Source organism: Lagopus leucura, unplaced genomic scaffold (assembly GCF_019238085.1).
Source record: "Lagopus leucura isolate 7727_CA_CO unplaced genomic scaffold, USGS_WTPT01 Super-Scaffold_100049, whole genome shotgun sequence".
NCBI lineage: Eukaryota > Metazoa > Chordata > Aves > Galliformes > Phasianidae > Lagopus > Lagopus leucura.
In genome coordinates, this window is record NW_024962295.1 from 975986 (window position 1) to 1000268 (window position 24283).

Here is a 24283-nt window from a genome sequence, read left to right on the forward strand (position 1 = left end):
AACCTACATGAGATCTCAGAGCTATCTCTAGCACGAGTATGTGAACGTTTGTGTAGGGTGTGATGCAGAACATGGGCAGTGAGGCAGAAAGCCAGCAACTCTATGGCCTGTGCCTGCACCTACAAAAGTTATAAGCAAGATGGGCTGCAGCTTGGCTGGCCCTGGGTCCCACAGGGAGCTGTGGGGATGTGGCCATTTCCTCAGCTTTGCTGCAGCACAGTGGCTGTGCAAGTACCAGGGTCTGACACAGGGTGTAACCAGGCCTTGACCTCACTCTTCTCTGCAGGTGAGCTGTAGGTGTGAGCAGGGAGGTGCTGAGAGTGGGCAGCAGAACTGGAGGGAAGTGCCACATTTACGTCCGCAGCATCAGCTCAGCCTCCAGATTTACCCTTGTTTGCAGCTTACACCTGCAGAAAGCTGATTGGCCTCTGTGTTTTGGGTACAAAACGGTCTCCAGAAGGATTATCTCTACAGATACTGCAGTAAATCACCTTTCACAGATCAAGCAGATCAGGCAACATCACATCACCGTTAGACCAAAGTTGAAACAATCCTTAGAAAAGCCAGAAAAGCCTCGGAAACTGCCTCAAACATTATCTTTGAAAGGAAAGCCATTTTACTTCAAGATTATCATCGCAATTTAGATGCTGTACATTGTACTAGGATAAAGAGGGAATTTGACAGATGAGCTTTTGCCTCTGGAGCCCCCAGATGACTGGAACAAGCTTCCCTTTCAGCTTAAATCAGCAAACAGCATAATCTTCTTTAAGCCTGGGGTTTAAACTGCTGTTTGAAGGAGGATTGTGTAAAATCTATTTCCAGTAATATGGTTACTGGAGCTAAAGAGTGCGTGTTGTTTTCGTGAGATTTTGGATGACTCTGGTGCGTATTAAATTATTTTAAGATTGTGTTTTGCAGTTGATGGCTTTCATTTAATCGTTATGTAGAAAAAGGCCAGTGGCTGAGGACAGCACTTTGATTCTTGGACATTTCTTTAAATGCAGTAAAAAGAATAGCTGTCAATGCCCTGAGCAGTCCCTTATGCTGGCTGGAAGAAAGATTGTGTCCATTGTGCCCATCGAGAGTCATTGTCCAGGTTTCATTTTTTGATGTGTCTAGTATCAGCAAGAGAGCCACTGATCTTACTAATTCAATGGCAGCAGCCTTTCCTCTATCAACAATTTAAGGGTGAAACAGCCATGGACTGAAAACAAAGGTGCTGGGGGGACAGGAAATGGAGTTTGTGTCTTTTAAGTTGACGAGGGTTAATTGAGAAGTGGCCAGCCCACCATTGGGCTGCTTTGTTGCTGTGTTAGCCACAGGAACATTAGTATTGCCACTCTCTTCTTGCATGTTCTTTGTGGCAAATAAGTGGCAATGATGCTTTTAAACTCCATTAACAAGAGCTTGAAGAGGCCCAGAGTCTTTCTAAAAGAGGAAGCACTTCACCAAGAGCTGTTGTAAGTGGTATTCTGCACAGGTGGTAGGCAAGAGGTTGATCTTCTATTTGAATCATAGGTTGCCCAAGAGTTTTTCTTGGTTTTCTGCTTTGTTTAAAGAGTTATCAGCCATCTGGGCAACTAGCTAACTGGGGCAAAATGGTAACTTTGCACATGGATGACTCCAGTGCATGCTCTCTGGAGGCTTGCGGCAAGTAATGAGAAATCCACGTTATTGGAGTCTGCCTGCTTGAACACTCCAAGAAGACTGTCAGGTGAAGCCCTCAGGGACTGGAAAAAGGGAGATATCACTCCTATTTTTAAGAAATGGAGAAAGGAAGATCTGGGAAATTGCAGGCTGGTGAGCCTCGTGTCTGTGCCCAGGAAGATCTCCCTAAGATCCTTCTGGAAATCACGTCGAGGCACTTGTGAGACAAGCAGGTGATCTGAAACAGCCAGAACAGCTTCACAGCTTCACCAGGAGCAGACTGTGCCTGACCAAGCTGGTGGCTTTCTACAATGGCAGGATGGCATCACTGGACAAAAGGAAGGGCAATAGATCGTATACGTGAGCTTGTGCAAGGCCTTTGTTAAAGTCCCACATCGCACTCTTATCTCCAAGTTAGAAATATACTGATTTGAAGGGGGATCTATTCAGTGGATGGGGAGCTGGGCTGTGTGATTTCTGATGTCACCAGAGAGTCACTGTCATCCCATGACCTCACAAACAGATTCCAGCCTGTGTTGCCAATCCTGCTGGTGACTCTTGAGTCCTCAGAGTCCTCCTCTGGGATCACAAGGCACTGGGAATTTGCCAGCAGCACGCAAGACACCAAGATGCTGGGAGTGGATTCTGAGGCATTAGCGATCTAGCTTGTAGAGCTACGAATGTCAGAGGTCCTGCCAGTGGCACTCGAGGAGTCTCCCACTGGCAACATCACACAAGAAGTGCTGAGGACTGGGATCTGCTGGTTGCTCTGCAAGAGGCAGCCTTTGGTGAGCCATCCAAAACCCTCTGTGCCAGGGGAGCTATTGACGTGAGCCAGGAGGTGCAGGTGCAGCCTTGAGGAGGACAACAAGCCCCCTCTGTCTGCCCGCATCGGCCTATTGGTGCTATCCTGAGCCTCCTGCCATGCTCCACAGGGGGCATCTTGACCCACTGTCTCCAGATAGTGTTGGGAAAGAGCATTTTCCCAATGCTCCTGGAGCATGTTTCCCCAATGTGCAAAGTGCAGCCCCTCCGGCCCCCCTGGCAGCAAGTCTGCAGCCTGTCTTGGTGTAGTGGGAGCATGACTGGTCCAACTGGTTCCAATCACTGCAGGGCACTGAGGATGCTGAATGGCTGAGCTGGGCTAGATAGCAGCTGGCAGGTTCTAGAGAACATGCACACCATCACACCAGGCCCTGCTTCTGAGCAGGCAGCCCATCCTCACGTGACAGCAAGGGAAAATGAAAGCAATGGTGGTAGAGAAATCTGAGATGCTCCACAACTTTTCTGTCTCAGTTGCCCCTGGCTCTTCCTTGGACTGCAGTAGGAGAAGTGTCACCAGCAGCTTGAGATCATCCTTCTGTTCCCCTCTGCTCACCCCTGGTGAGTGTCCAAGTTGGGTTCCCCAATCCAAGAGAGACCTGGACAAGTTGAGAGAGCGCAGGAATGGCAGCCAAGCTGCTGGGGGGACCAGAGCATCTCTCCTGTGAGAGAAGAGAGCTGGGAGTGCTCCTCCAAGGAAAAGGCAAGGGGGATCTTGTCACTGTCAGTGGGCAATCGTGCAACTGATGGTAGAACAGTTGCTTGTATTTCCTTTTGTGAGATAAAATATAAACTCACCTTGGATCCCACTGTAAAGAGAACATGGAAAAAATATATTGGTCCAAACAAACCTATCTTATGATATTTTTCTTTGCCTGATTGCTCGAAGAAGGGGTCTGTGCTGCTTGCTGAGCCAGCAGCTGTTCTGCTTTCAGAAGCATCTCTGGCGGAGACCAGGTTGCTTTCTGAAGCATCTGGTTGGCTTGGAGCTAGCTGCAGTGTTGTACAGAATCACAGCATGATTGCTCTGTCCTTAGCAGCGTCTCATGTGGCCCAGTCTGCAGTGAGAACTCAACCCTTTGAGCAGCGTTCTGCTCATCAGCATCCTCCAGTATTTGGGTGTAGCGTTTTTAAAAAAAAAATGCCTATTCGTTATAGTGCTGCCTCCATGAGAGATTAACTGTGCTTGAATATTTATTAAGACTACTAGCAACAAACTTCCCTTCAAAGCTGCAGGCAGTGCTCTAAAATATCTGAGCTAAATTACAGGTTTCTGCAAATAAAATGCTGTGTTCTCAGCCTCTGTTAGAATCACTGACAGTGGTTCTGCCAAGAAATGCACACAGCAAACTTATTTCTTCTTAGATTTTTGCATCTTTATTGCTTTTGTTATCAATGCAATGTTTGGACTGTTCCTCATTCTTTCCTGCCTTTCTTTGCATGAAGGGGATGAAGGGGTAAGAGAGAGAGCTGTTGGAGAGGGTCCAGAGGAGGGCCACAAAGATGATCGGGGGGCTGGATCTCCTCCCCTATGAAGACAGGCTGAGGGAGCTGGGCTTGTTCAGCCTGAGGAAAGAATGCTGTGGAGTGACCTCATTGCAGCCTTTCAGTACCTAAAGGGAGCCTACAAACAGGAGGGGAATCAACTCCTTGAAAGTGTAGATAACTGCAGGATGAGGGAAAATGGTTTAAAGTTGAGGGAAGGAAGATTTAGGTTGGATGTCAGGGGGAAGTTCTTTACTATGAGAGTGGTGAGGTGCTGGAACAGCTGCCCAGAGAGGTTGTGGATGCCCTGTCCATCCCTGGAGGTGTTCAAGGCCAGGGTGGATGGGGCCCAGGGCAGCCTGGGCTGTATTAAATGGGGAGGTTGGTGGCCCTGCATGTGGTGGGGGATTGGAGATTCATGGTCCTTGAGGTCCCTTCCAACCCAGGCCATTCTGTGTGTGTGTGGATGAGAGTGATCAATGCAGGAGTTTGAACAAACTGCCCTGGCTGTGCCAATGGAACACGTAGCAAACAGTGTACAGCGACAAACCTCTACGGGAAGAAGGTGAATTTAATTTAGAGTATATGCTTGTTTATTCACACTCTCACAAGTGCCAAGTAGCACAAGGCTGTCCAGCATCCAGGCACCACAGCTTGTTTGCCCCCATAGACCCTGTAGATAAGGTAGAATGAGGTATGCTGTCTGCAAGGTCATGGTGATATGTCCTGTGTGCTTCCAGGGCTGGCTGCGTGTGTCTGTGCTAGTTTTGAATGCGCCCACTGTATACTTCAGGATGATAGCAATCTATTTTTCTATCATTTCATTTCTTTCTACCATTAGGATTTAGTTATGTGAGTGCCTTCTTGACTCCTCCCTTGTTCTGTGTCTTCCCACCATCATCTCTTAATTCTGCATTTCACCGTCCTTTATTTTTATCGTATGGGAGTGCCTGAGAAATTGACTGTAGATCTGGTGGGTCATGGCCTTCTGTCAACAACTGCCACTCTTGCATTCCTTGTGCATTTCTGGTGCTTCCACACCTGTATCTTCCCATGTATTCACTATTTGTACCACTCTCGACATTTCTCTTTTTGCACAGTGACCACATGAGTTCTTTTTGTGCTGTTTTACAGAGCTGTTCTCTATGTGGTGATGACTTCATTCCCTTGCACTGTGTTGGGAATGTGGCAAGTTGCACAAGCACTTGATTTATTTATCATTCCATATTTTAAATATTTTACTGAGTCGCTGGTACTGCACAGATAATATCTGTAGATCTTAACAACTGATCATGTATGGTTATGGTAATCTGGAGAAAATGCAAATGAGCTATGAAAACTGCTTCCTCTATAAATAAAGCCATTTAGCTTCAAAGCAATATTACCATGGAAATTCTTCACTGATAAAGTGGGTGTGAGTTCTTTTTGCATTTAGATTTCCTGAGTCTTTTTATTTTATGTTGACAACATGCCAGAAGAAAAAAAAAGCCATAAACTGGGATATTGCATATTTAAAAGATGTTATTTTATTTCATCTTCTCAATTGCAAATCTTTCCATTTACAATATGCAGCTATGAATGAAAATAGATAAATGAGAAAAAGGGGATAGGAAATGTTATCGTTGACAAGGATGAGCTAAATCCAGTGCTTGCTGAAAGCTTGTGACTTCGTTTCCAGTTGTCTTCAGTCTTATATTTTAAAATATTCTTCTAATCAGCATTTCTTAAGCGCATTTGGACAACTTAGTCTGAACAATGGAAGTAAGGAGCCCGTGAGAGAAAACATGCCTAACAGATGTGAGTGGTGCACCATAGGGCCAACTGCCACTGGTGCAGGGTGGTGGATGCCAGGTGGTCGCACTGGTTTTTACTTGTTTGGGCCCTGTGTGCTGCACAGAGCTCTGTGCTGCATCGCTGTTGCACTGCTGGAGCTCGGAGGATCCGGTTGGAAGCTTGTTTAGCTGCTGTTTTAGTTTTATCCTGTCCTTAGATTTCTCCACGCATTTTCCCTAATAATCCACATGCATCATCAGCACTATGATTTTGCTTTACAGAAATTATAATTCTGCTATTATTGCTACACTTGTGTGAAGCCACTGCACTCCATAGCACTGACTTTGTCTAGAGTAGGTACGTGTATTCTGCAGTATTTCAGTGGAATTTTTCATGGCAGACAGTATTGTTTCTTCTGACAAAGTCTACATTAAACCACGTTGGTCGTGACTGAATTTAAAGTTGGCATAAAGTTACTCTTGGAAGAATTTATTTTTTAAGGTGAATCAGTTGAACTGAGTCCTTTGCAACCATTATGCTTTTTGATATCGTAGCAATATCTCTAACTGCATTTACCCTAGAATGACTCTGATTTTGCAGTCTCTAAGCCCTATCAGACTTTGCATTCTGAATCAAACTTAGAGATTTCTGGATTAAGTTTTGTGTAGGAACTTCTGCAGTCACACAGACTTCAAAAAGATCTGGAGGTGTGTTGATGCAGCAGTATGAATGAAGCCATCCAGCCATTTATTTTAAGGTATGGAGGAAGAGCTTTGTTCAATATCCATTTTTTTAGCATACATTACCTACAGGCAGGCTAATTAGCCTATACTGCTAGAAGACTGGAGTCCTTATGAATTAATGATCCAGTGGTTAAGATAAAAACTTCCCTTATTGATCATTACTGCTGCATTCAATTAAACTGAGAATTAGCTTCATGATATCAAGCTCAGCTTAGTGGCTATGATCAAGCACACCATGCACACTGTTAATGTCACCCAAAGGAAAACTCCAGCTTGGTACTTCATGCCCCATCTGGCAGCAGGAGCTGGCTGAGTGCCCCTGCTATCTGATGCACAGATTGCTCATCCCCGGCCTCGTCTCTGTGCTCAGAGGAGTGGTCTTTGTGTGTAGGTTTGTATTTTCCTACAGTAAGGAGGCCTCGTTATCTGCTTTGACTGAATAAAGTGCATCGCTGTCCCATTGTGAACCCCTCTCAAAATCCACGCTGCGAGCAGCAAGAGCTCTTGTTTTTGGCATTGCTAAAAGTAGAAAAGCAGTGTGGATCCCCATGGCTCCTTAACGGAATTGAAGAGCCGATTTGCAGTCAAAAGTGTGGATTCCCCTGAGGAGTTAATATCTGACAGATGAGAAGCGAAAGCTTTGTTGATAAGACAGCAGATTTTGAAAGTATTGAAGCATTCAAAAAGGACCATTCAGCTTAACACACAAAGCAGAAAGTAAATGGGCTTTCAGCCCCTCTGTGGCCCTGGGAGTTGTGGTTGCTTTCAGCACACCCCTTTTGGCTGAATTTGGCTCCCCTCAGCAAATGATGTTCCATGTTTCTTAGGCAAGCCTCCCTCAGAAATATGACAACCTTCTTGGGTTACTGGTGAGGTACAAGGTTATTTCCCTCTAACAGTGCTTGATATCTCTTTTCTCACCTGCAGAAATCTAAGTATTCCCACACCTATCACTGAACGATTACTCCTCAGAACAGTTTGTTTCCTTGTCAAATGGAAATCTGCAGGTTCATCCCCCTTTGAGGATTACATGAGTGATCACCAGCCCTGAGCCAGAAGGCACAGCCTTCTGCCAGCCCTGTGCCCTGTGCTGCTGATGTGTCCCAAATTGCCCCTGGATAGGGAAATCATGAAAGCTGCTTCGTTCTCTTTTCCTTTTACCTGAGCAGATAAATTTCAGTGGTGAATTGTCCTCTTCATTTTTTTTTCATATTCCATATATGACAGTGTGCACAGCACCTGTGGGCATGATCTTCACTAAATCAAGTGTAATCGTATGGACCACTGTGCACGCATGAAATGGTCCCTGCTGTGACTGAAGGTCAAGTAGTGTAAGAAGAAGGTTCTTTCAATGTGTGCAGAAAAGAAAGTGTGCAAACTAATTATTTCTTCAGCCTCTGAATGTAATTATTTTCCCCTAGTGATACTTAGCCTCCATACAAACTGGATGCTTACTGGCATATTCCTGACTAATTTGCTGAGGTTTATTTTTTTTCATAAGGAACTGATTGTATGAGGGCTACTTCAAGAGAAATGCCTCCTATTTATGGTGTTGGCTCACTGTCAGATGTGGATGTTGGTGGGATCAGCAGAGGTTGAGCCTTCCCACCAGCATCCCATTACATGTTGTTGCTGTGTGACAGATGGCAGCAGAGGGGCAGTCTGACAAATGGCAGCTGATATGGAAGTGCGGATGGAGAAAAGGGGTGGGACAGGATTGTCTTTTGGGGATGGGAAAGGGGTGATCCTCCTGGATGTGCTGGGACCACACAAACCATCAACCCTGACTGCTACACCGCATTGCTGACTAAGCTGAAGGCTCAGACTTTCCCTCAGGCTGGGGAAGAAGACAATCCATTGCAACATGATGATGCTGGTTATCAGTTGAAGTTTGAAGATTGCAGAGCACATTGCCAATCCTGGCTGGGCTGTCCTACCACACTCAGTACAGTGCAGATTTGGTGCCTTCTGAATTACATCTATTCAAGCTAATGAAAGATGGACTCCATGGGCAATATTTTCCTAGCAACAATGCCATCATAGCAGCTGTGAAACAGTGGGCCAACTCTGATGGTGTGGATTTTTACAAGCATGGATTTTGTTCATTTCTGGCAAAAATGCATAGCTAAAAGCGGTGACTGTGGAAAAATACTGTTTTGCAGCTGAAAATTTACTCTAATGAACAGTGTTATTGTGCTCTCTGTGTCTGTTGTAGTTTCCATGGAAACAAATATGAGGCATAGGAGGCATTACTTTTGGAGCAACCCACGTGCTTCATGCTGGTGCAGAGTGCTGTATTTTCCTACGAACGCTGTCAGGAGCAGTTCATGTCTTATGATCCTTTGATTTAATGTGTAAAAATCACAAGAGTGAAGATTGATAGTTTTGCTTATTTCTAATCATACATTCACAGTTTTTTTTTTTTTTTTTTACTTTGTTTAATCTTCTAAATTCAAAGCTTGACAAGTATACATCCTTAGAAAACAGAAACTTTAAGGCTTTAGAAAGTTACATAGGTATGGATGCTTTCCTTTTTAAAACATTACTGGTTTTTGGTTGTGGAAGAGCTGATTTATACATACATAAGCCTTCTGTCTTGGAGGCTAAAGGGCAGAAAAGAAATACAGTGAGAGCTATGAACTGGACTATTTAAAATAAAAAAAAACTGAGCAGAGCTTTTCCTGCATAAATAGAAGCAGTATTAGTTTATCTGCTGAAAATCCACTGAACATTGATTTCATAACGTAGGAACCCTTCTGACAGCTAAAGCCGCCTATAAAATTTTTATGTCATCATTATTACCCAATCATTGTTTGAAGTGTACATTATATATGGCTATTTTTTTTAACCACTAAATTACTTTTGGTGAATATTCTGACAACCAGACTTTGCAAGTTTTCTTTTTCTTCTTTTTCCCACCAGATGAGTTGTGGAAACTGTTGAATACTCACTCTGTGTCAGGAACTTACTTGAAGAAAATATTTTTTAGTTTTTCTTGCTTCCTCTACCAGAAGAATATATTAAAACTTTGAAAGGATAGAAAGGATGCTTCCATCTGACAATGGTTCAGGAACAGCAGAGTGCTGAGAGAGGAAGCCTGCTGTGGCAATCAAGCAGGGGAACTTGTAGGACATGGTGAAGGTGTTTGCAGCACTGCTGCACCCTCTATCTAAAATTGTTTGAGAAGCTGTTTTCTTTAAAACCTTAAAGCAACTTGAAGAACAAAAGCAACTTAGGAGAGTCCAGAGAATCTTCTTCATTTTGGGCTAATGCATTAGCTTGTCAATTAATGCATACTTTTGTACATATTTATGGCAGGTGGCATTGCCCTGTGCTGGCAACTTCTAGACTTGGATGGAATGAAGAGTGCAAAGTAGAAACTGATTGAAGTTCGAATTGCTCTCAAGTGTCGCATGCAAGAGGAGGAGAGAGCCTTGGGATTCTCGGTGTGGTAGAACTTGTGGAGTTTTCAGTGAAGCCCTTAAATTTATTATCTCTTCTAAGTAGAAAATGTTGGTACACCCTAAATGGAACTTATACCAGTCTGACAGTGTGGCAGCTGAGAATGAAATGTCCCAGAAGGCGTAGCCCCCTCCTCTTTTACTGTTGGGCTACAGAATAATTTCTAAGCTGCGTCTTAGATGCTGAATTTCCCATTAAGTTGGGCACCTACATATCTTGGGACAGCTTTGAAGGGCTGACTGGCTTGTGTGGCTGTAACCCTTATGTAGAAAAGAGAAATTCTACAGGGGCTGAGTGAAAAGAAGCAGCAGCTGTGTAAGGCCATGCTTTTATTGTCTTGGTTTTAAGTTCAGGTAATTTGGGCTCCTTACATCTGTAGATAGATAGGAAAGTATCAGCTGGTTGTCAAGGGAGTAGCTATTATTTGAATGGTTTATTGGGAGGATTGGAATGTCTGACTCACAGAGGCAGAAATGTGCTTGATAGATGATTGAATCTGTTGCTTCAAATTTATCTTATAGTGCACGCTGTGCAATCATGTTAAAGTGAATTGTATCCCAAATAAATTGTGACTTGTCATAGGTGCGTAAGAGAGATTCCCAGCTCCAAGTGCTTATATGTCCAGCTCCACATTCTGTGATGATTCCTCCTAACACAACTTGCTGTTGATGAGAGGAGCCTCTTGTTAGAATCAACTGTAAGTGAATTAGTTGAATTGGATTGACCTCTTCCACAGATGCTGGTTTACACTCAGTACTCTGGGTTTATTTAGTATAAGAAGAAAGAATCTTCAAGATTGGATAATCTGGCTTCTACTGTTGTAGACCAAATTCTACTTCAGTTTCTACTCACCTCAGTTCTGAATTAGAGCATTCACTTGCAAGGTCTGGACTTTGAATTGGTTTGTTTCATCCATTTTCACTACTTCTGCGTAGACAAATTCATAGGCATTTAGAGAGGCTTCTTTTCTACTGTGTTTTCCATCTTGAGAGCAGCTTGCGATATTTTTGTCACTAGATACCCACTCCAGCCTTCAGCTGAAGGCATTAATTTGCCCAGTATCCAACAACTTCATAGTACATACAACTGCGTTTAACAGTGTTGATGACTGGTTTGGGAAAAAAAAAAATCTTGAGGAAAGATTAGATTATCTTCATTTTACTCTAGGAAACAGGGTGTTGCTAAACCTGGATGGAGGTAACGAGGAGTGGAAGAATGCGTCACTTTAAGGCAGTCTCTGAGAAGCGTAAGGATATTCTACTCCTTTCCTCCAGTTCAAGATAAGCTGCTTGGTGCTGGGAGCAAGCTGCAGCAGAACAATTAGAATTGCACACATCAGTCCAGTTAAGCCATCCTTGCTTTCATGTAGCCAACAGACCTGGGCAATGTGTATGGACACATACACAATGTGGAGAGTTTTGCTAGTGCTGAGTTCAAAGCAGTGCTAAGAAAAGCAGTGGTGTACACATGTGCTAAGCAGGCTGTTCAAGCACTACAGGAATCAGCTTCACCTTTCTGAAAATATTCATGCAAGAACTTGTTAAAAGCTCAAGAGGGTGAGTGTTATTTGCCTGGTGTGCGTGAGTGCTTTTATATTCACTCTATGCTGGATCCCCGAGGGTTAATCTTTTGTAAGTGTGAGGTTTCTTGTGACATGCTTGGCCAAATCTGATGTAGACTTCAATTTGAAGTGAGCAGCGTGTTGAAAAATGAAATGTTTCTGAAAGTTAAATTGCAGTCATTTATATGAAAATGCCTCAGGTAGTTCATTTCTGTCCCCCCCAAAATACACTCATTTTATAGCACATCAATAATTCATGTGCATATGAGCGGCAGGCATAAAGCACAAAAATGTACGTACTTCATAAAGGTTTTTGTGAAACAAACAAGAATTGCTACTGCCTGAATGATCGTAATGCCTTATTAGCTCCCATACTATTTAATTTTTTGATGGATGTTCATGATTTTTCATCAGCACAAGAAAGGAGGAAGATCCTCTGCAGTGGTTTGTGAGAAGTCTCCAGGAATGCCTCTCCCACAATATCAGTTTTCTAAGCAGAGTGAGGCACTGTGAGGCAGAAAACTTAAGACTGTCAATGCGTTGCATTCATGGCAAGCGACTGTACTCTGCCTTGCTAATGCAGGTTCAGGAAGAAGATGCTGATTGTGCAGGATAACCCAATGAACACCACGTCTCTACACTAGAGTGGGGATCTCCAAGGTGTGTTTGGTGGAGCGATAAGTGCTTCCTTCTCCAGAATCAAGGAGGATTATATCCCCCCCTTTCTCTCAGTGTACGCTTTTTAAAACAAGAACTTGGCCACTCAGGACCCTTTGGCACACAGCTATGATAAGGGTGCCCCTGTCTTGGTGCTGCCTCGCACTAGTTCAAGACATTTCTTTAATGAGCAAACACCGTTGTGCCATTAAAGGTTAAATGATTCTTGATCTCCTGTCCATAAAAGCCTTACATACTAGTAGTTGTACATACTAGTAGTTATGCTCTACTTACATACAGATGAATTTTTTGTGTGTGCAGTAGATGAGCAGTCCCCATAAAGGTAATGTCTTAAAGAGCAGAGTCTTTCTCCTGCTTAGAAAGAGCAGCATCCCTTCTTCTGAACACAGGCATTACCAGTACCTGGGAGCAGAGCATGGTGTGGGCTGTGTCTCCAAAGCACGAACGTTCAGGATGCTGCTGCTTGGGAAGCCACTACCAGAGAGCAAAACTCTGTCACGATCTGGTGTCTCCACGGGTTTCTGATCGGTGCAATCCAGCAGGATGTATTTGACCCGTTCAGTCAAAGAGCAAGCCTGAGCAAGGGCTGCTACCTGCATATATCCTTTCTTCAGCTTGTTATTTGGCAGATGCATTGACCTGAAGAAACTTGAATTAGTTCTGACTTGGTAGAGAGAGTCTGTCTGAGGCCTGTTCCTCCAGAATTCATTTATTCTATGAGGAAGCCTGGATGTATTGACTTGCAGGGCATGCCATACAACATTATCTGTCTGAGCACTGCCAGGAGGGAAAGATTAAGAGTTTTAGGGCAGCGGACAGAGAGGTATTAATTTTAAATTTGTACTTGAGGCTCTGAAGGATTCTTGCCTTTAAAGGAAATGGCCATGGGAATTTTGGGCAAACACAGCTATTTTTATGTAAGTTATTTCATGGATTTGATTTTTAATGTCTTACAGCGCCGTGGGTGAAGTCACTTTTGAATATAGGCACTTTTAAAATAGAATAGTGATGATGGTAAATAATTGTAAGTACTGAGAGACACGTTTTGGAGTGAGGACTGCAGTTACATCTTAAAAGAGCAAAAAACCAATTCTCTGTAATTCTGTGCTGCGTTTTTACTCCTGTGGTGTTTTAGTGAGGTGGGTTTGGTTTTGAATATGCCTTTGAGGACTGTGGCCCAATAAGAAAGCATAATCAAATCACTTAAGGGATTGATATGGCTTTTTCTGTGGATCATCTGGCTGTGGCTGTAATAACAGCGTTTCTTTCCTCTGGCAAATCAGTGCTGTACACTGCCATGAAATGCCTGCACACTTAAACTTTATTGCAAATTTAAATTACTTACATTATTTTGTTGGACAGTAATTCCCCAAAGCATTATAAACCAAATCATTAATTACTGTTTCTAATGTGCAGGATCCATTGGAAAACATTAAACAATGCTCACGGTTCCCTTTATTGTTATTGCTCTTCCAGTCCTCGAGGCAGCAGATCAGATGGGAACTCCTGGGCAATCTCATACTGACATTCTGTGCTTCTGACATAGATGGCTACGGGCTGCAGATGTTCACAGGAACATATGGTATCTGCATATTTTCTTCTGGAGTTATGAAATATACTGTTTTCAAGGGGAAAGATAACCGGATCATAAATATTAATCAGTGCAGCTGTAGTTTGAATGACTGTGGAAGTGTCATGATGGAATTCCATACTTGTCTTGTTTTCATTCACAGATGTATTTCTTATCCCCATTCTACTTTACAAGTTAAGATCTGTTTTTCAAATAGCTCTTTGGTGAGCTTTTATGTATTGTCTGAAAATGAGACCTTTTTTCTTGACACAAACATCTGAACTAAGATGCATTTGTACAAGCAAAATGTGGTTTTTATCAAAAGATTTAAACCGGTGACTTGCCTAGCAATAACCTGCTATCTTGTTTTTCTCCAGAACATTGGTAGTCACATAACTGTAGAACTGAAAATTCTGCATCTCTCTAAGGTTCAGTAACGCTGGAGCATTCTTTAGAACCCTAAAATGATCTCACTGTTAGGAGTAGGTTGGAAGCTGTTTAATTGAATCTCTGTGACTGTCCCTGTTTTTATCCTGCAAATTAATGTTTCCAGTAAGTATATTTCCAAGATCTCAGGAAGATTTGTTTGAACAAAGGTATCCATTACTAGACCTCTTAGGGTGGCTTTGTAAAGCCAGCTTCTTTGTAGCTTTCTACTTAAGGTTCCTTATGTCAAATATGAGCATCTGCAGGTGCAGTTAAGCGCTACATGCATCACTTCATACTAACTTCTATTTGGCTGGGTGATAGCTAGTTTCTCGTTAATATCTAGTTTTCACGTGAGCCCTTTCTTGTGTTCGTGAGTACAAGAAGGAAACTGGCACCTCTGCGGTCGTTGTACCTTCAGTGGAAACCAGTGGTCTGCGTAGCTCATTTCTCCTATTGGTTTTGCTGCTTGAGGTCTTCCTGGCTGCTGATAGATGCCTTTGTTTTTTTCTTTTAATTAAAGGAAAAACAACAAACGCATTTCTTTCTTGGGAGCACTTACCAAAGCTGGAGGGGGAGGGTTACTTTCTTCAGAGCAGTTGCTCAAATTCTCAAAATATTCTTGTTTTGATTTTTGCTTTAATTTGCGACATTAATTTGTGTCTCTGCATGCCAGTTTGTAGAGAATTGTCTGCATCTTCTGTGCTGACAAAATAAACATTGGCTGTCGTGTTTTAATTATGTTATATGATGACAGAGGATTTGATTGCTGTCTTGTACTGAGGGTGGTTAAATGCACTTATGAGGGCCTAAAGCTTTCTTGTACGTTTTTAGAAGCTGCCCTGAAGTATGTGTTAGTTTTTTGTTGTTGCTGGGTTTTGTTTTTTTTAGAAGCTGTCCTTAAGCATGTTTTGAATTTTTATCTTTGGCATTTTTATTAAGGAAGGGGTTGAGGTGGGGGAGGTCATTATTCTGGGTACACTTGCTGTGAGGTGATTAGGAGAGATTTTGATGCTGCATCCTTGAAGGACCTCCTGTATTTTCTTAACCCATAAAGTGAGTGTCAATAACTCATATAGGAACTCATATAAGAGATTCTTCAGAAAGTAGTCTGCCTTGTGGCATGACCTAAGATTAAATGACATGAATTCGAAACGGAGCAGGGTCTGTTATTGCCTTACATGCAGTGATGTATTTATGGAACCTCAAGTTTTGCATGTACCACTTTAAATCTCTTCTTTACAGAAAGCAAAACTAAAAGACTGTTTATCTAACAATCTGGGAGCTTTTTAGTTTGAGCAGGTAAGAAAATCTGGAGGCACTTTGACATAGGGTTTGAGTGATGTGGTGTGGAACCAGAGGTTGGTCCTTGTGAGCTCCTTCCAACTTGGGATATTCTGTGGCTCTATGAAATACATTTATCACAGGCCTTCCTAGGAGAAATTCATTCAATTTAATGGGATTCATCAGAGCTGATTATAGCTCAGTGGGATCCATTAACTACTTCCTCAGTCAGTGGGGCTCCCTTCGAGTGAAATCGGTGGCACTGAGCTCAAAAAGGAGCTCAGCACCACGTGGCAAGTTGGCCTCTCACTGCAGCTCTGCCTGGTTGTTATGATACAGTCCTCTTTTGTTACTTACATTCTTTGATTTTGGCTTCATCCTTTCTTTCTAAATGCTGATAAGGCAATAATTGGTGTAGTCCTGCCCAGGACAACAGTACTGGCCTTTGTTTTTACTGATGATTAGCAGAGAAAATGTGGTTTGGTATGAATATGCACAATATTTTAAGTCTTTTCAATTTCTGCATTGTCTTACGTGATAATTTCTTCTTATTTATATGGAGGGCTGTGAAGGATGAGTATTAGATTCTCTACTGTAGTTGTGTTGTAGGGAGACTCTGTCAGAGCATTGACCACATGCATCCTTTGTCACAGGGGGACCTTAGGGCACCAAAAAAGTCTCGGATTTGGGCATCAAAATGTTCACTTACAAAAAAGGCTGTCCCTTGGAGTTTTCTGATTTTCCATTTGGGGTAATTAAAAACATAAAACCCTTGCAAACTCCTTCCCTCACCCTGAAACCTATACTCAATTTTAGCAGTGAGAGTAAATTTCAAAGGCATATATTTTTCTGCTAATGAATGACTTAAATCAATTAATTTGTAAGAGTGTTAGAGTCTTGAAATGCTAAATATTTGAAGGATAAGAGTGTATACAACTTCACTATTTGAATTCCAGCTCTTAAAGTTTAAAAGGCTCCCTCAGTGATAACTAGGACTCTGAGACTGTTAGTTAGAGGATGAGGCTGCTTGTTCATGTGAGATATTCTATGAATAAAAATTTTGCCTATTGACTCCTCTTTTGTCTAGGGAATTTTATAGCAGTCTCTAAGCTGCTTAGTGGAAAGGAATTTATCGAAGCCTCTCAGGTGTAGTTTTAATTTCAAAGGTCTTGCACTGCCAGGAGTGCAGGTTTCTGTAAAGAAAACTCTGTAAACCTTGTCCCCACAGCAGTTCCAGGGAAGATTGATTATACCAACTCATCTGTTGGACTCTGCTTTAAGATTTAGCAGACTGAGAAACAAAAACACAACTATGATCCAAGCTGGAACTGTCAGTTTACAACTGGTGCTCCCAAAAGAATATTCTGAAGCAAATTAATTTTATTCATAATCGGTCATTTTTGGAGTTAGATGAGGGAGGAGAACATTGAAAGATTGCTACTTTTTTTTTTTTTTTTTTTTTTTTTCCTTTAATCCTCCAGGTTGATCCATGGTTAAAGATTCCTTGGAGGGCCACGCTGAAAACTGATGTCATAAGTACTAGAAAAATGTTCTGATAAGTGGTGATGGAACCTTCCTTGTGAGGAACATAAACCAAAAAGATCAACAGCTGAATACACTTTACAAAAACCTTGTAAGTTCCTCACAATGGAACGTCTTGATTAGCTTCTGCCATTGTGATGATGAGCACAGTTACTGCAAAAGCACCCTGGGGTGCCTTTGACATGGAGAAGCAGAAGCTGGTAGCTTAACAAAGTTAGGTTATAGACTCTATTTTTCCTGGCATTCCCAAGTACATACTGTAGATTCCCTTAAGTTAGCAGTTCTTCCTTGACACTCATGGACTCCCTTCTCAGATATTTTTTGTTTTACTGAGAATATTTAATGGAAGTATTGTCAGCAACTTATTTACTGTAGTTGGCTTTTCAGTACAAATCAGGCTGCAATGTCATAAATTGAGCAAATTGATTTTTCTCAGTAGGTAACTCAAAAATACATCGTATTTCTGTTGGTAAAGCAAGCAACTGTAGTGGGTGGACAAAGACAGAGATCACAGAGCAAACCAAGCAGTGAATTTCAGGTTGGTAAAGGATGTCTCAGCAATGTATGGACATCCTTTGTAACATCCTGGTCTCACAAAACTTATTGCATTGAGTTACATTTGAAGAAGGGATTTGAGTTTATATTCAACTCGTTGCGAATCTTGTCGAGGGTGGGAAGGGCAAGCAAGTATCAATATTATATAATGTTTTGTTATTCCCTGGATTTTAGCTTTTCACAGAATGGAAGGATGGGAGAGGTAAATGAGTCCTATCAAATTTGCAAATGAAATTCAATGCAGAGTAGCTCTATAGAGGAGCTCAGGCCTTTTCCCCGTGAGGGACAGTAACTGTAATGGCAACTTGCTCACTGTGTCTTACTGTAGTGGTCATTAAGAATGACAATAGTAGTTCAGTTGGATAGGACCCATGTAACTGTTGGATTTCTTTAAACTTGCATTATATTCAGCCCTTCCTTTAGTTTAAGATTAGACAGGCACACAAACACTTGTAAAGGGGGGAAAAAATGGGATACTTGTCCATGACCAAATAGGCTTAGGAGCAAAACTGATAGTGTTGAAATAGCAAGGTAAGATCCTACTGTGAGAGGAGTGATGCATGTTGTATGTATCACTCAACATCTCTCCTACTGATAGAATTGTAGCTGAAAAAGACTGGATACAAGCCAGTATTATTACTGGAGAGCCAAGGGACATAAGGAAAATGCATTTTTCTTTTAGTCTATGACAGGTCAGAGTAACTGACCTAATAATGTCGTCCAAAAGTTAGTTATATGCACCTATACTGGGATCAATTTAATTTAGTAATGTACTGTAGAGACAAAGATAAGAGAGAAACCATACGTATTGTGATGGATACCATATGATTCTGGTTGGTTCACATCCTCTGAATTCCTCCCATTCTCCTCATGGTTTGTAAGAGCAAAAAATAAGAACAGATGAGAAATGTATACCACAAAGAGGGTGTACCTCCCCTCCAAATCCCAAGCTTTTGGATTCACCTGCATCCAAGCAGGAGAGGTATGCACACTGTTAATAAATGACACCACTGTCAAGTAGGTGTACATGAAGGAAAAGAAACCAAATGAATGTTGACCTAACCTCAGGAAGATGAGCCTACTGCTGAATGGAGGGCTTGATCAAAATGTTTATGGCACATATTCTGGATAAGCATCCTGTGTACTTGGTGCTCATTTTTAAAATCTGTTGTTCTGTAGGAAGGAGTTTGTATGATGCTCTGTGTGTGGAAGTTCCCATCTCTGGGGGAAGAGAGGTAAAAGCAAGCAATTGTTAAGTGTGAGAACTAACTTTATATGAGAATGATGGGCTTTCTGCATGCAGCTTTCTACAGGATATTGCTTGCTCTCTTATCTTTCTTTATCTGGTAACATATCTGGTGGAGGAAGAAGGATTGAAGTGAAAGAGACCAGTGAGAGTATCATTATCTGATCTTCTCATACAAAAAGATGGCATTTAGATATCCAGACTACTTTTTGGTACAATTTTTGTTTTACAAGGTATTCAACCAGTGCAGAATAAATTACTGACCTGAAAGGATATCTGATCAGAGGAAGTAATCCCAATTTCACTGAACTGTCTTTATCCACTTTGGACCAAACCCTGTACAGACAAAGCACATTTAGTGAATGATTTACCAAATAATGGAAACTATGAAATCACGGGGAAAAAAAAGGTGGCATTTCAGCTTTGGTGGGCTTTTTCAGACTTGACAATTTCTATTTCACTGAAGAACTTTTCTCCTTGGTCTGCTGCTGTCTGCAACGTTGCACCTACAGGCACTCTATGGCTGTCCTTTATAGATGGATCAAACGAAAAGACAGTTACGTGCCTTTCTAACAGAGTTATCAACCATTCTGGTTGTCCCCACTTTTCATATATTTTGAGTGATCAGAGATAGATCGGGGATAGTTTGCACCCTTCCAAAAATATCACCAGCTTGGTCATTTTGGCATAAATGGTAACAATTATAATTATCGTCTCTACTTGGAAAGCATTTTTGATAGATACAGGAGTGCATCAGGAATTTTTATAGGTGAGAATCTTCTAAGCCCCTTCTGTGTATCAAATGTATCAAAAAAACTGTTTAATGACCTAATTGCTAATATAAAATAAAATTATTTTAGGTAGTTATGAATAAAGTTTTCTTAAAACTGAACAATAGGCAATCAGAGGAGACAGTGGAGCTTTCCAGTTGCTTATAGGCAATAAAGGCCAGCACGCACAGGCTTGTTTCATCGTGCTTGGGACTGTGGAAGGAGCTTGGGCTGTTGTAGCCAAGCGAACGTCGGCTGGGCGCTTTTAGGCTCATTGCCTTGCTTTTCCTTTTTGGCTTGACGAAAAAAGAGCTGTTGCATGATGAGGGGAACTGCAGCAGTTTCACTGCATTCAGGATCTCATCCAGAGCCCAGGGAAATAACGAATGGCGGTAGACAAGCTCCTCTGGGACATTAACTACCCTAGGAGTGGGTTTCAGTGTTCAGCCTTTCCTCTGGCCGTCTTCCCAGTGACGTGAAAGGGAGCTTTGTCTGAATTAGGACTGGTGAGTGCCGGGGGATTTCTCTCTGCTCCAGCTCAAGGATGTTTTGTGGGCCCTTTGGAATCACTCACTGTTGGCAGCCTAACATATACTCTGCATTCTTCCAAAACACTCATCCAGATCAGGGAAGGGCTGCAGGGATATAAATCCAGAAGAACATTGGCAACGCCACTGACATTTAACTATTCACCCTGTGGAGTTCTTTAGCTATTTTTTTCCTATCACTGACTTAATGCAAGAACAGAAAAAGCAGATAAGCGTTCCTTTGTTGAGACACAGCCACAAGGCTCCAATGAATTAATGCCTAAAGCACAGACAGAGCATCTGAATGAAATGACCTGGTCAGGTATGGCCAGTAACAGTGTCAGCAGGTCAGTGTGCTGCTGCAGCTGTTGCTACTGGCAGGTAGGTTCCTGTGGAAGAGTTACCAAGAAACAGCAGCACCCTGTGAGATCTGTGACCACGCGAACTTCAGTGGGTTTTAATTTCCCTCCTTTTCATTGCAATGCTTTAAGGTATCCAAAACAGCAAATAAGCAGCACTGCTGTTTGCAAAGAGAAGTTGCATTTTTATGGTGGGGGTATTCACTGCAGGAAAGATTCTAATTAAGTGGGTGGCTGAGAAGCATTTGTTCTACTTACGGGACAGTAGCAGCTATAACATCTCGATATTGTATGGACACAGAGCTACTTTATGGATCAAAGGGCAGATCCTCAAATATTTATGGAGATAGATATCTGATGGTTTGGCTGCTGAAAAGTTTGAAACAACTTAGTATGGATAATTTCCAGAAAGCGTAGTTGTTTCTGTAAGAACACTGGGTTTCAATGATTCTGAGTCTTGTTCTTAACCTGTAGCACTTGCTGCACATCAGTTGTTTCAGAGACGTTACAGGAATGAGCTTCTTTGTAGAATTTGTTAGTATACCACCTGCAGACAGCTTTGGAGAGCTGTAGGGAGATGGAAGATCTCTGGAATGTTTTCATTTGCCATGCTCTTCATCATGGATGTCTTGGTCAAAATGGTGAGTTGGCCAACTGTGTTCAGTACAAATCAGATTTTCAGTAGAAGTCAGAGGGGATTTAGGGTTGTAGCAACCTGAGTCCTATTTTTGTAAAAGCCACATCAGTATGTCAAAGTTTCAAAATCTCATAACTATTGTCCACCAGGCTCGTTTCCAAAACCTTTTCAATACAAATAAGATGTGTAAAATTCTCTGTTCAGTAATGTATTTAAATATGTGCTCAAGTCGGTCATGTCAAACCCAGCAATGAAAGCAGTAAAGAGTTCTGGGCATACACTTAAAGCTATGCTGAAAGCATATGCTTAGGATCTCTGTGATAAAAAAATTCAAACATTTTTAAACGTTTGGTAGGCAATCATACAGGCATCACAGTAATTGCAATCAATGCTTTGAGACTTAATCAATGTACCAGCAAAGTAAATGTCAATAATTTAAATGACGTTTAGTAAATACAAATGCTGGATTCATCCAGAAACACAACTCCTGACATCTTGGTGATGGTCTGGAGTCTTCTCCTGTATGTCACCAGTTTGGATGACAGGATCCTTCTCTGTTCTCAGATGGAAATGCTCCATGCTGTCAGCCATCGAGCTTGTGTTTTAGCCTGTGCTAAAGAACTAAGAACGTAACTGAAAGTGACTGAAATGCTTGCTTATCCTGAGTTATTTGCCAGATCTGATTTTAAAAATGAATGTTTCCCCTAGCAGTGTTCCCTCCTGTAAATACTGCTTCCTGCCTGCCCATCTCGTATGTTCTGAGTGTTATGTTCCTGAAGCATTTTGTTCAAAGCTGCTTCTTCAGCCTCCTTTTCTGAATTCAGAGAGTTGTGCCTGATTCTGTAGTAGCTGACGTGAAAACCTCTGATCCTTTTGAATATATTAATGTATTACAAAGTACGATAAATGATAGAAATCTCACCTAAAGGAGCAGTTGAAGGATGAACCCATAAAGCTAGCCTCTTCATCTTCTATGCTGATTTTATTACAGCTGTAATAGGAGCAATTTCAGTTAAAAGGCTCTTGTCAGACAACAGTTACTGTAGATTACAGCCGCATAAGAAGTAGTCTTGGTCAAACACAAATCAGGAATTGCTCTAAAAAGCTGATCATTTGCAAGTTCCCTTCCACTGAAAATGATCAGATTTTAGTCCAGTGAGCAGTGCAGAGAATTAATTGTAACAGGTGGCATAAGTGTATTGGGTGACATTCTCGAAAAAAGGAAAAGCATTTCTACAAGGTTTGTACAAATGAATTTTATCAGCCACATTTTGACATCACGCATCCTTTAAGGAGAAGATATTCCCCTGCTTCCCTCCCATTCTCACCAAAAAATGACCACAGCATTTTGTATTAAAAGTAGTTGTTCTGTGATTGCCAGTCGTTCAGTGGTCCAGCTGGAATGATTCATTTGCATGAAGTGTGGTGGGGATAATATAGAGCTCAGCGTGTGATGTAAGCTCAACCAGTGGATGTTATTATACAAAATGAGAGCTATCTGAAAACTTTTTCAACTGCAGCCTGCTGTCTTCAGAGTGAAAGTTGGGCGATGTAGCTTGCAGTTTGAACGTTGACATTTTTCAGTAGAGCTATGGAACCTGTAAGCTTTTTGTCAAGACAGTTACATAGCCTCTCTGTCTTCATTGTTGTCCAGGACTTGTGTGAATATTTCATTTGACCATTCTGCCCAGAGGTAATGTTTCAGCTTTCTGCCCACAGAAAAAGTTTCAAAATCTCATAACTATTGTCCTATGCAACACAGCGTGACCAGCATTCTGTAATTGAGCCACATGTCAAAAGTAAGAGTACAGTAAGAGTCTCCCCATCCATCCTTAATCTCCTTTGCTCCTGTATCTCCACGCTCACAAATCCCAGGCTTTTTTTTTCTGGCTGTATTTCCTGCTCTCTTACCCCCATTCACTGTTACCCTGAGCTCATTCAGCTCAGAGTACAGATGGAGGAGGACAGAGCTTTGGAGCGTGTCACTGAGAGAATGGCATTTACTCAGCCTGGTAGATGCATGTGTGTGATTGATCAGAGGCAGCTCACCCAGCTATGGACATTTTCATTCCATGGGGATCCCTAGGTGACATAGTCACTTAGGATCGTAGCATCATTAGAATTGGAAAAGTCCTCCAAGGCTGTCAAGTCCAAGCACCAACCTGTCTTCACCATGCTCACTTGAATTATAAGATCATAGTGTCATTGAGGTTGGAAAAGACCTCCAAAGTCATCAAGTCCAACCGTCAACCCATCCCCACCCTACCCACTTAAACCATGTCCCTCAAACTCTTCTCCATCCGTGCCCCAGCGTGGTGAAGCTGGGCACATACAACCAGTTTCTGAAAGTGGGATTTTATTGCTGTCAAAATTTGCATATTTAGTTCATTTTGACCCGACACTCATATAGTTATAGCTGTTTATTTGTTGCATTTCATTAAGGTTAAGAAAACACAATGATTTAAGGTCATGGAAGATTGACTCCTTGTTTCTTAGTGATGATACTTATCTGAGTAGGTTAGGCTGGGGATTATGGAGGAGCTAAAAAGTTTGGCATCTACTGAGACATACACTGAAATAGACTCAATGCTTAATTCCCTATGAAACCCCGAGCAAGGTGAAGCTGTGTTGAATGGTCATCTTCAGAATAACCCGAAACATAGGAAGGATTTGTTCTAACATTGAGAAGAAACGGGAGGTGGGAAAGGGTTTAGTCACTGTTGATAATATGCTGTCAGTCTTAAGGCATGCCTTTAGAACGGGTATAATGCAGATCCTGGTCTTGTTGTCTCACATGGATGGTGGTCACAAGCTTTAGGAAACAATGTCTGAACACCACGTTCACCAAGTTCCTTTTGCAGTGCTGGAACTCAAGGTATCAGACAGCAACGTAGTTGTATTTACCTGAGCAGTCAAAAGTGCTGTAAAATAACTTTGAAAATGCATAAATACAATTTTCTGACATTTGGACTTAAATAAGTGCTCCCTTGCATGACAAGGTTCATTCTGGAGTGAATTTTTACTACTGAGTTATAAACCCCTGGAGTAGCGGTTTCTAATAAAAATGCTGACAGGCCCTTAATGGCAGCAGCACGAGTAGTGCAGCTGTAATAAAGAGAAAAAGGGAATCATTAGGCTTGCTTTTTTATTTTATTTTATTTTATTTTTATATAGTAGGCCTTTGAGAGAGGAGCCA